Source organism: Acinonyx jubatus, chromosome E4 (assembly GCF_027475565.1).
Source record: "Acinonyx jubatus isolate Ajub_Pintada_27869175 chromosome E4, VMU_Ajub_asm_v1.0, whole genome shotgun sequence".
NCBI lineage: Eukaryota > Metazoa > Chordata > Mammalia > Carnivora > Felidae > Acinonyx > Acinonyx jubatus.
The window spans coordinates 14,520,778-14,534,390 of NC_069395.1; the positions used below are offsets into that span (position 1 = coordinate 14,520,778).

The 13,613-nt window shown below is 41.4% G+C and overlaps 1 protein-coding gene across 3 annotated transcripts in view; it reads left to right on the forward strand.

Moving 5' to 3' along the window:
- The window catches only part of ESRRG (estrogen related receptor gamma), a 624,471-nt gene that overhangs the window by 24,423 nt on the left and 586,435 nt on the right, over positions 1-13,613 (forward strand). The window lies entirely within an intron of this gene.

Genomic DNA, 13,613 nt, shown 5'->3' on the forward strand with positions numbered 1-13,613 from the left:
GGGTTGGGAGTCTGAAAGCCTCTTTCCTTTTTTTTTTTTTTAATGTTTATTTATTTTTGAAAGGGAGAGAGACAGAGTGCCAGCAGGGGAGGGGTAGAGAGAGACATACACAGAATCCAAAGCAGGATCCAGGCTGCAGCTGACAGCACAGAGCCTGATGTGGGGCTCAAACCTGAGCCAAAGTAGGAAGCTTAACCAACTGAGCCACCCAGGCACCCCTGAAAGCCTCTTTTCATTTTGTATTGTCTTTCTGAGCCCTTGTACTGATAAAATTCTTAAAAATTTTTAATGTTTATTTATTTTTGAGGGGGGTGGGCAGAGAGATGGGGACAGAGGATCTGAAGTGGTCTCCAAGCTGACAGCAACAAGCCCTATTCAAGGCTTGAGCTCACAAACTGTGAAATCATGACTTGAGCCCAAGTTGGATGCTGAACTGACTGAGCTACCCAGGTGCCCCCTGATACAATTCTCTTAAAAGTAAATGGGTTTCCTATGACTTATTGTCATTTACTCTGTTAGTTAAAAGTCTCACCTATGTCTCCCTTCAAGATACATCCTTACATCCTTCTCAGTCTTGAGTTGTGTGTGGGGTTGGTATAGAATAACACCTAAGATGCTTAGAAGTTCTATTGTTTAACAGAGAAGGTTTAAGAAACTTGCTTTTAGAACCTTAGAAAGCCCTTTCATAGCTGAAAATTTCTGTGGGGGCACAAGTTCAAATCCTTTCTTAACACCGACTGTATATTTGATCTTTATCGTGACACAATTAAGCATTTCTTGCTTTGAGAATCCTGTTTCAAGAGAGACTAGAAATGGGAGAATGTTTCTGTGAAACCCAGCAAATCCTGGATCTAAATTCCACTAAAAAAAATTGAACAGTATTTTCTTTAATCCATTTCTGTCTTCTTGAGTTTTCCTAAAGGCACCTAGAAGAAGCCAGATAGCACTTTCAACATTCTGCCTGGAAATCTTAGTCATATCCTTAAGATCATTAGGTACTTCTGTTTTTTGTTTTTCACATTATTATAGGCAAGAGTGTGATAAATGTTCTGCCCATACTTAATTCAGGTGCCCTTTTCTGCAGCCTCCCACACATTTTCCTCTGCCCTAGTTTCTGTCTTCATGAGGTTCTTCCACCTCCCACTACCCCTCTCCTTGAGGCCTTAACAGCCAGTGCTCACCACGCGCTTCCCCAGCCAATGCAACACGTCTTAGATTCTACTTGTGGAAACAAATTTTACCCGTTATATGCACCTATCTGAAAACTCACGCTGGAACTTGGTGGCTTAAAACCATCACTTTATTTTGCTTATAATTTTGTGGATCTGAAATTTGGAAAGAGGTTGGCTGCGTGGTTGGTGCTTGGAGTCTTTTTTGAAGTTGAAGTCAAATTTTGGCTAGGGCTACGGTTCCCTGACATAGCTGGACTCCAAATGGGTCACTCATATGGCTGACAATTGATGCTGGCCATTGTCTGGGAGCTTAGCCATACAGCATCTATGTGTGGCTTCTCCTGGTGCCTTGGCATCTCACAGCATAGTACCTAGATTCTAAGAGGGAATGTCTTGAGAGAGAGTGTTCCAAGAGATTGACATAGCAGCTGCATAGTTTCTTATGATTCCACTTTGGAAGTCCCAGAGTGTCATTTTTTGTTAAATTCTAATAGCTCAAGTTCAACGGGTGGAGCTATTGTCCTTTCGATGAGAAAAAGAACAAATAATTTGTGGCTATCTTTAATTTTCCACACTCATTATCAGAGCTCTCTCAAACTGCCCCACTTTGGGGGAGATATTGGCATGCTTTCGGAGAGCCGGTAGCTAAAAATTTGGGAGCTTGTTCAGGGGAGAGTGTGGTCTGGGGAGGTGTGTAAAGAATTCCAATCCAGAGAAGGCTTCTTGCTAGAAGCTTTTTGCCCTGACAAGGTAAGTTTGTGAAATCTTGCAAACCTTTACAAGATGCCTTTCTTCTTTCTTCTGTGGCTCATTCATGTTGTTCCCATATTTTGAATGCCACGGACTTATCTGCACATACATTTTGAAATTGTGTGAATCCTTGTCAGAATGGTCCATTTGTTAACTTCAGTGGGACAGTCCATTCTATTTTATAGTCTCTACCAGGACTCAGTGACCTTTTAACAGTAGTGTGTCAAAATCTTGACCTTTTGTTCTGGAGAGCTGGGTGCTAAGAAGTCTGGAGTGGTAAAACCCTGTGGTCATATCCCATGTGGGAGGGGGTGTGGAGGCTGCTGAGCTTATGCTTAGCCACAGAGGCTTACTGGCTCTCAAGGTGTGTGTTGGTGGGTGGTGGGAACAGGCAGCCCAGGGCAATCTCAGTAAGCCCTTGTCTTTGTCAGCCTTTTTGCCATCTTGGGCTCCTCGTCCCCAGTGACTGAGTTCTATGCTACTTCTTAAAAGAGGACCAAGCCCTAGAATACTTTTTTTTTTGTATGGCTGCACACTTGGAGCAAACAATAAAAAAAAAAAATTCAGGACTTTTGTGAAGCCAGTTGGACATTTGACATCTAACCAGGAGTGGCATTAAAGAAAAGATGTGCGTGGAAGCAGGGCAGACCCTAACAGGGACTCCTAAAGCCAGGAGTCGGGCAAAATTCAGGATCAGCTGCACGAATGGCTTGGAAATCGAGAAATCACAGCAAAAATCAAAGGCAGTGATTCCCGGTAGTCGCCAGTAAGCTAGGTTTGGAGGATGAAATGATGGAAGAGGCAAATAGGCAGAGTTTGCTATGGTTACCAGCAAGCTGAAGTTCTGTGAATCAGGAGGGCAATATGGTGAAAAGCAGTCACATTTTGGAAACCCAAATGAACAAGTTTAGGTGATTTAAAGGCATTTCCTTACTACACATGTGGCATAGTGGTTTCAGTTTTCTCCGATCAACTGGTGATTGCTTTTCAGAGTGCTATGTTGAGAACTAGTCAGGCCATGGTTGGTATGTGCGTGAAAGGGCACCACGACTGATTGCCAGCGTCTGCCATGGATGGGGTGGTGTAGGCAGGCTCTGTGCCATGTGGGGGTCATCTGTGGCCACCATGATGGAGAGGCTGCCACATGAACTCCAGGATGTGATCTTGGAATGCTCTTTAGTGAGCCACGGAGTAGGCTAGGTGAGGTGGCCTGGAATTAGAAACGGATTGAATAAGAATAATTTACCCCATAATAAGGTCGGAGTCCACATACGTCAATTTAAAGACCCTTTATGGTGTGTTCTGGAAGCCAGAAATGAAAACTGCTCAGAGTTTACTGACACCAGAGCTATTCATGAACTATGACCATTTAAACCACTGGCCTTTGGGATTTTTTGGCCTTTTGTTCCACTGATGTTTCTAACTTTGCTAACCTCACCTATCTCCATTCCCCAATTTTTTCTTGATCATTGGATGCCTTTGGACTTCTTGAGCTATAGTACTTGGTTCCCTCTGCCATAAGGCCAGGTGGATGAAAGCAACCTTGTTCAACCTGCAGGGCACGAGCGTGTCTGACGATATGGGGAAATTGTCGTTTAAGAAAGTGTGTGAGTACGTTTTGCTACAGCACCTGTCGAGAGCATCCCTTTCAACCACTGTTAAAAATTGAGAGGGGCGCCTGGGTGGCTCAGTCGGATAAGCGGCCGACTTCGGCTCAGGTCATGATCTCGCAGTCCGTGAGTTCGAGCCCCACGCCGGGCTCTGTGCTGACAGCTCAGAGCCTGGAGCCTGTTTCAGATTCTGTGTCTCCCTCTCTCTGACCCTCCCCCGTTCATGCTCTGTCTCTCTCTGTCTCAAAAATAAATAAACGTTAAAAAAAAATAAAAAAAATAATAAAAAAAAATTGAGAAAGCTTGTTATTTCCCAGTCTCTGTTGATGGTATCTTTAGAACCACTGGGTGTTTCCTCTAGTTCAGTCCAGAACATAAGCAAGCAAACATATATGAATACATTTGACTGTGAGGAACAGAAAAAGGACCTTGACTTGTACTTCTTGCTTGGCTTAAGATGGTCTGTGGATCTGGACCAGTAGGTGTTGAAAAGGAGTACATGGAAGAGATTGTAGAATATGTAGCCCATTTCCTTGTGTTTTTCCTCAGTGACCATGTAAAGCAGCCTTGCATGGCATCTGAATGAAAGGAAATTCCCATTCCGTGCCACCAAGTTCTCTTGGAATATTTTCTTCACTAGTTTATACACATTCATTCTTGAACATGTTGGTGGGAAATCAAGCTGATGCTCAGCTTGCATACACTTGCTGTTATCCGAAATCTGCTGGGTTTTAGACTGTCACACCACATTTTGGGTTATAGGCTAGCAGATATCATGTGCCTGTGCAATCTGTTGTAAGTTATTGTAGTGAGTTGTTGTTGTTGTTGTTGTTGTTGTTGTTTAAAGACCCATTTGATTTAATTCAACAGAGTTCTGGCAAATACCATCAAAGAGCTATAATGAACTATGGAAGTCCACACGGTAGAACGATTATATGTGGAGATGGGGAATGACACGAGAGGGTAGCATTTAAGAAGAAATTTGAAGGATGACTGGGATTTTGACAAATAGAAATGCTGGTGGAGTTTGAGACAGAATCAAAGGTTTGGACATAGGGGCCATTGTATCCGGTTTTGCTTCAAAAGGTTAAGAGTCTGTGTTAAAGAATTAGGAGAAAAGCCAGGGAAGAGCTTTCAGATTTGTGTAGAGACTTGAATGCCAGTTTGGGTATTTGTTTTTAATTTGGTAAGTTATGGGGAGGTACTGAATTTTTTTAAGCAGAGCAGTAATGTTGTCAGAGTTGGGAACGACCTGCTTTAAGAAGAGTTCATCTGAAATGGGCCACTCTGTTTATGAAGATTTTTATCTATATAAGCACATAAATATGTACATATAAATTTCCACAGCCAAAGGAAAAGGCTGTATTTTATGGCATAAAATTATATTTTTTGGCTCTGACTCAGCAGTCATAAAATCTAACTATTTCCAAGCATAAGAAAGATGGAAAACACTCTTTATAACATCTTAAATAATTGTATGGAGGCCAATCCCATGGCCCTTGTGCATAAGTAGCTCACACTGAATTTTAGGGGAGTTTTTAAAATACATTTGAGCATTAAGTTAGGGCCTAGAAACAGACCATATATCTAATAGGTAACTTCTCTGTGAACTTCCAGCCGTACTATCTACAATGAAATGTTCATATATGCATTTAAATGCAACTATTAAGAAGAACTTGAACCTTTTCCTGTGTCTGTTGACTAATAAAACAAACTTTCCAAACTAAGCCCAAGGGGAAACAAGTGTCATATTTTATGTAGGAGTTTCAGCTCCCAAGTTAAAGGAGATGACTAGAAATCACCCAGGACTCTCTATGAAGGAAGCGCTGGCATTTGATCCTGTCATGCGTAAGTTACGGTGGAGCCTTGAATGTTGGGTAATGTCACCACTGATAAAAATTAGTATGACCTAAGCTGTTAATCCAAGGCAGAAAAGTTGAAGTTATGCAGAATCTAGGGAACATTAGCAAGGGTTATCTCATCAGGTGTTCTTAGGAAGACAAGACTTGAAGTACAGTAGTGTCCCTTGGTTGTGGGATTTGCTTTCCATCGTTTCCGTTACCTGCGGTCAACTACAGCGTTCAAGCAGATGATCCTCCTGAGGAAGCATCCGAAAGTCAATAGTAGCCTAGCACCAAGTCCCATCACAACGCCTACGTCATTCACCTCACTTACCTCATCACACAGGCATTTTATCGTCTCACCTCAACGCAAGAAGAATGAGCACAGTACAGCAAGACATTTTGAGACAGAGAAAGGCCACATTCACATAGCGTTTCTTACAGGACTTAGTTATTTATAATTGTTCTGTCTTATTAGTTATTGTTAATGTCTTACTGTGCCTGATTTAGAAGTTAAACTTTATCATAGATATGTATGTACAGGAAAGCAGTGTGTATGTGGAGGTTGGCACTATCTACAGTTTCGGGCGTCCACTGGGGGTGTTGGGACATAACCCCCTCACACAAGGGGAGACTACTGTACTTTTATGTGCTTATCATTAATTTTTCTGATGTAACATAACACAGAGGCAAGTTTTTCTTGTTTATGTCTTCCAAGTTCCAAGGTTAAGCCAGGCCATTAACATCAGCCAGAGGATATTGAGATTAGTCAATGTTTGCGCTCTGCTGTAATATCTCTGCCTAGCTTGCCAGCAGATGAGGATATGGAAAATGATCAGTCTAATAAATACACCCAGATCTATTAAAACTGTCGTAATTGTTCTGGTTTTTTAAATTTCTCAGTTCTAGGCAGGTGGTAAACTGAGGGCGAGGGAGAGGAGACAAGATTTTAAACAATGGTAGTCATATAGAGCATGATAAAAGCATAAAAAGAGGGCAAAATCTGTTGTTTGCCAAGAAGGATTTTTACAGTACTGTCTACTTCAGAGTGATTGGAGTGAGTCTGGCGGAGTTCAAAGTCAGGCAAAGGAGGGTGTCAAGGCTAAGGCAGTAAGGTTGGAGGAGAGGTGATGGTCACAGGGGGAGGGTGGCAGAGTTCAAAGCCAAGTGTCCCATGCCAGTGAGACTTCAAGCTGGCCAAGCAGCTTGTAACAGGATAGTTGATGTTACCAGGGGGACTTTGAAGGGAATGTTTGTTTCCAAAAACCCTTTCTCCTGAAAAGTGAGCCTCTTTATCCTACATAAGTCAGAATTTTTCATCTTCCGTTAGATCCTAAAGTAAAATCACCAGTGTCTTTTACAACTTTGTCATCTTAATTCATACTTAACTAACTACTTTCAGGAAATAGTCATGGAATCACTTAAAAATGACCCTAAAAGCCACTGATACCAGGTGTTATAGGTGTGTGTGTGTGTGTGTGTGTGTGTGTGTGTGTGTGTGTGTGTGTTAGCTGAGGTTGAGGGCAGCGTGTGATGAAACAGAGAGGGACAATATAGAGGAGGTCTAGCTTTCATACTGCTATTCACTCAGAGATGCCCCTCTTTGATCTCTTAACATTGAGAGATTCCACCTACCATTACTTTCAAAGACAGTGCTTGGTTCCTTTGCTTGAAAACTGTTTGAAATCTATTGCTCAGGGACTATTGCATTTGAAGGCTTTTACCTAATTTCAAGATTTTTTTTTCTTTAGTCGTTGGAAGAAAACGTATCTTTTAATTCTTTAGCAATTAAGCCTGCCATTTTGGTTGCCAATTAGGGAATGTTGCACTGATGTTTAATTTTCACAAAGCGAGTGAATTTACTACAATCTGGTTCAGCCACTGACTTCGTTGTTAAAATAATTATATGGTATCAACGTTTATTGTATTTATCTAGAAAGTGACATAAGGTGAAGGTGAGCATTTTTATTAGTTTCTACTTCATGAAACCTCTCATCTTTCCCTGTAGGAGACTCCAAGGTCACACAGCCTAATAGCTTCACATGCTTGGAAATCACCAGCGAGAAAAACTGAGACTCGGGACTAGGGGTGGCTGCTAGAATGGGGCAAGTGCTGGGCTGATCGTCCACATGTGGACCGGGGAGGATGTCTAAGCAGGAGAATAGTGCACAGAATATGTTACCATGGAGACAGGTGGGCACTCCTATGGGAGCAGCATCAGGGTAGCCCAATGAGTGGTAGGTGATGGCTATTCCAGCCAGCCAAGTTGTCCAAGGGAAAGCGGTCAGCACCCATCCAGGCAGACTCCAGGCTTTAGAGAGGACTCATGCACATGGCTAGTATTCAGGACCCAGGACAGACCATTCTGATTAAGGCTTAGGAGTTGAACAGCTCAGTCCACATCCTGACCCTGCCACTCACTCATCATCTTGATCAAGTTATTTAACCTCTATTTACTTTCTGTAAAGTCAAGAAATTGAGATAGTGCCTCCCTTTTAGGGTTATTGTGGTGTTAAAAATAATAAGGCACTCAGCACATGAGTTAACCACGCTAAGAATGCAACATCTGATAGCTTTTATAAAAAAATGGTTATTAGGGTAATGCCTAGAGCAATGTGGGGATTTGACGATAGGAACCAGGAGTTCAGTTACTGGAGATAGGTGACCCTGTCAGCAAGAGACTGGAAGAATGATGTTAATGACATGATAACTAGCCTCGTTGAGTTGCCTCCGACTAGAGGTCAGGATGGATATCATGCTTCGAATGGAGCTGAATTTGCTGGTGGGTCTGATTGGGTTTCTTTGGGAATGAGAGTGTCACAGGGACTAAGAACTAGATGGGATATTGCACTTACTGTAATTGTCCAACTGAATCCACCTGGACCCATAATCCTTCAAAAGCTCTTTCCTAGAGGGCAACGTATCATGTGAACGTTCCCCAAGATTTGCCTCTCACCAAAGAAACCTCATCTGTAAGGAGGACTTTTATGATGACTCTCAAACTGTAGAGTTGATATAACTGTTATTTTATTGCAAAATTTCAAAAGCTCAGATATGAAATGTATCCTGAATGGGAAGAATGTTCCTTTTCATCATGTGATGGTGCCACTGTTTTCTTCTCACCCTGAAGCCCCTGTGACCCTGTGCCACCTAACACCTGCTACACCAGGCTCTCTCCTTATCTTGGAGTAGGCCCGTCTCTACTCCAAGACACTCCATTTCTCTGATTTCGAGATCTTGTTTGGGGACTAGTCAGCTGATAAGATAATGAAGTCATGCTCTCACATAGACCGTTATCATTTACAAAGTGTGTTACCCCTCAGGTCTCATGTATGTCTCCCTTCTCCCTTCTCAATGTGGTGAGGCAGGAGTCATCTGCATTGAGCGGATGAGGTAATGAGGCTCAGCTAGTTCAACTGCCCAAGGCCAGTCAGCTGGTAAATGATAGAGTCAAGTCTAGAAGCCAGGTTTTCTGAATACAAGCTCTGTGACTCTTTCGACTCCAACCATGTTGACTGACTGCAAGCTGATGGTTGGCAGCTCTTTGCTCCCCTTCCATTTTCATTTACGTATTAAACAGCAGCTTCCAGGCCTTTCACCACGTGACTGCACTCTCACTAGGTACCAGCACTCTGCACCTGGCTCTCCAAATGCACAGTCTACACCAGAACTGTTCACAGAGGCTATAGGGGACACAAAAGACAGTTTTACCTTTGACTTTGTTTTCTTCTTGACTCAAAGTATGTGACAGATGTAAGGATGCGTGACGCTTAAAAGAACAGGCACTGAGGGCAGAGCAGTGTCTGAGAATGTTTGCAGAGCCCTGTTCTGGGAACGGTCGTGTATTCTTATTGATGGGATCCAGGATCAGAGCAAATAGTGATTTTTTTTGCCCAAAATAAGTCAGATCGGTTTGCTTCCCTGCTCATTTTCCTTATCATTTGCCAGTGCCCCACCCTATCTCACATCTGCTTCTGCTTCTGCTCCGGCCACTCGGGTCTGCTTGCTGTTTCTAGAATAGAACAAATATGCAGGCATCTCAAGATCTTTACACTTGATGTGTCTTCTGGGAATGCCGAAGAGATTGCATTCTTTCTTTGGGCATGAGGCCATGCCACTTTAGGATTGTGAGTCAGGGAGTGGCATCAGTCACCTGCGTAATCCACTCTTTGACATATATATGGTCATGTCCTTCCCCTTTCAGAATCCTGTAGCTGCCTCCCCTCGCAGCACGACATCCAGACCCCATAGACCGGCTGAGGAGCTCTCTGTCTCTCACTCTGGCCTTGACACTTCATGTTCTAGCACTGCCCACAGAGGGAGGGTGACTGAGGGAGGATGCGTTCGCCCTGTACTCTTCCATCAGCTCCCTACTTCCTCTGAGCAAACCCAAATAAACATCTAAGAAACTTACAAAAACTGCTTATGTACAAACCAAGCTTCCAGACAAATCTCCAACCCAAGCCTTCCAGATTGAGTACTTAAATCCATCCAACACAGAATGGCAGGAGCCATGGTGAACAATATTATTTGGAGTTTCCTACTCACAGCAAATTTCCCCTTCTGCTGAGAAATGCTTTCTTTTCTTTTTTCTCTTCTTTTCTTCTTCCCAGCTTTATTGAGATAAAATTGACTTACAACGTTGTATAAGTTTAAGGTATACAACATAATGATTTGATGTATGTATGTACTGTGAAATTACCACCACAATAATCTTGGTTGATACATCATCTCATATAGTTACTTTTCTTTCTTTCTTTCTTTCTTTCTTTCTTTCTTTCTTTCTTTCTTTCTTTCTTTCTTTCTTTCTTTCTTGTGTTGGTGATAACTTTTAAGATCTAGTCTCTTAGCAACTTTCAAATACAGTAAAACCTTGGATTGTGAGTAACTTGTTCTGTGAGTGTTCCGCAAAATGAGCAAACATTTCTACTAAGTTTTAATTTGATAAATGAGCAACATGTTGCGGTAACAGTAGCACATGATGCCGCGTGTCACAAGATCACAACTGAGCCAATGGTTCTTGAAATTCGCTTTGATAGGCAAGTGCTTTGGATGACAAGCATGTTTCTGGAATGACTTATGCTCACAAACCAAGGTTTTATTGTATACAATACTGCATTGTTAGTGATAGTCACCATGTTGTGTATTACATCCCTCCACCTTACTCATCTTACAACTGGAAGTTTGTATCCTTAGACCGTCTTCACCCATTTCCTCAGCCCTGACAACCACCAATCTGGGTCTCTGTTTCTATGAGTTCCACATTTTTATATTCCCCATATATAAGTGAGATCATATAGTATTTGTCTTTCTCTGTGTTTCACTTAGCACAGTGCTTTCCAGGTTCATCCATGTGGTTGCAAAAGGTAGAATTTCCTATATCCATAAAATCAGTCACATTTTCTTTATCCATTTATCCACTGATGAAGACTTAGATTATTTCTATGTCTTGGTTATTGTAAATAATGCTACAGGGAACATGGGGGTGCAGATACCTCCTTGAGATGGTGATTTCACTTCCTTCAGATATATACCCAAAAGTGGAATTGCTAGATCGTATGGTAGTTCTATTTTTAATTTTTAAAGGAACCTTCATACTGTTTGCCATAGTGGCTGTATCACTTTGTGTTCCTACCAACAGTGTGCAAGGGTTCCTTTTTACCTGCTTCCTTGCCAGACTGTTACCTCTTGTCTCTTTGATGATAGCCATTCTAACAAGTGCGAGGTGATATCTCACTGTGGTTTGGTTTGCATTTCTGTAATGATTAGTCACGTTGTGCTTCTTTTCATGTATCTGTTGGTCATTTGAATATCTTCTTAGAAAAATGTCAGTTTAGATCTTTGTCCATTTTTACATTGGCTTCTTTGATTTTATCTATTGAGTTGTATGAGTTTCTCATGTATTTTGCATATTAACCCTTATCAGGTATGTGGTTTGCAAATATCTTCCTCTATTTCATAGGTTGCCTTTTCATTTTGTTTATTCTTGCTCTGCAGATGCTTTTTAGTTTGATATAGTTCTGTTTATCTTTGCTTTTGGGGTGTCCTATCCATATAATTGTTGCTGAGACCAATGTCAAGGAGATTTTTCCCTATGTTTTCTCCTGGGAGTTTTATGGTTTCAGGTCTTACTTTGAAGTCTTTAATTCACTTTGAGTTATTTTTTGTGAATGAGGTAAGCTAGGCGTCTAGTTTTATTCTTTTGCATGTGAATATCCAATTTTCCCAGTACTATTTCAACTAGGCAGTGCAGAGAAGAGATGGGAGGTAATTTCATTAGCCCAGGAAATGCACAAGGGGACCCAAACTAGAGAAGTGGCAGGTCATACTCTGTGGGTCCCCGTATCCTCATCTACAAAGGAGGAGTGTTAACACTGTATACTTCATAGGGTTGTTGTGATGGCATATTGTGCTGAGAAGTCAACACATATTATTATTTTTAAAATATTAGCAGTAGTCCTAGGTAGTAGTAAAGAGCACAGCCCTGTGCCATGCTGCCAACATTGACTCCCCTTTCCTAGAGTTACTTGCTCATTGAACCTCAGCAAGTTTCCTAACTGATTTGTACCTTTGTTTTACATCTTTAAAAATGGAAATCATAATAGCACTTAATTCATGAGGCTACTGTAAGACTTATGTGAATCAATGCTTCTACAGGGTTTAGACCTGGCATGTAGTAACAATAGTTACTATAGTAATAAACAATAGTTTAAAATACACACACACACACACACACACACGCGCGCGCGCGCACTAAGTGGAAAGAAAAATCATTGAGGTAAAATCAAGAAGACTTTATAACTAAGTGAATGTGCAGGTGGGTGTATGTGTATTTGTTGGCATGGGAGGTAGCGTAAGGTAGAAGAAAAAAATCTGAGATAAATTTGGTTTGGTACCTAATGAGTCTATGGATAATGGTAGATTGACTCAAAATTAGAACAAATATGCTAGAATAAATTTGAAAAGTTAGGCCAATATTTAATTTAAGTTTTTATCTGATAAGTTTGAAATGGTGATGGGTATGTATATATTAATGGTAAACAATAAGAGGTTGGGATTTCAGATCTAGAATTTATAATTTAGGAATGATTAGCACATAAGTACTAAAAACAGTTAAAAAATAATAGTTAATATTTTCTGAAAACTATGAGTGCTGTGCTGAATATTTAATATATATTATATCACACAATCCTCTCAGCATTCCTAGGATATAGGTACTCAGATTAGTTACATCTCAGATGAGGAACACTGAGGCACAGAGCAGGTAAGTTACTTGTCCCAGTTCACCTGATTAAGTGATCAAGCAAGAGTTTGACTCCAGGCAATTTTATTCTGTTGCCTATACTTTTATTCTCTTTTGGACTGTCTCCAAAGCAGGGGTTGAAGCCATGAAGTTGGTCAAAAAAGAATGGCGAGAAAGAGGATGTGTCCAACATGGATGTTTTTGACCTAACCATTCACACTCTTTCATTTGGGGCTTTCTCTTGCCAACAGTTCCTCTTTGTAGAACAAATAGGAAGGGGTCAGTAGTTGTTGGGGAAGAGAATGAGTAATTGGATGTTAGAGGTTTTGGCGTCATGGCTGTAGAGGAAAGTTAATTGGCTCAGGCCGTGGTTCAGATGCCAAACCGTGTCCTAGCAGCAAGGCACATACACCCACAGTTCACAAAGAAAATTGGATGCATCAGAATCACCTGAGATGGTTACTCAACCACAGAATCCCAATTCCCAGCCCTGACCTACTGCATGGTGAATCAGGGCCAGTCTGGCAAACTGGGAGATTCTGATGGTCAACCAGTTTGTTACCCACTACTCCGACCAACTAAGACTACTGGGATTGAAATGTGGCATTTTTGTTATGTAAAGTGCAGCCATAAAAGAATGATACTGGTTTTCTTGTGAGTTTTCACAGCTAGGAAGGTGATTTTAAAAGAGGAATTCCCAAAATGTTTGAAGCAATCACAGCCTCACTGAGGTCATCACATAGCCTCCCCAAGTGACTATTTTGTAGGGAACTGCTCATTTGGATTTGTAGACTCTGGTGTGTTTAATAAACACCACTTTTATTACTAAAAGAGCCTGCCTTCATAAATGTGGTTTTTCTGGATAAAAAGGAAACATAGAGGAGCAGAGCACGCATGCAACATTATTAGTATGTATTCTCCGCTTCATCATTACTCTTGTGTTTGGAGAGGAATCGGCCAGTTGGGTCATTTTCTGAGCACCATGGACCGTCATCAT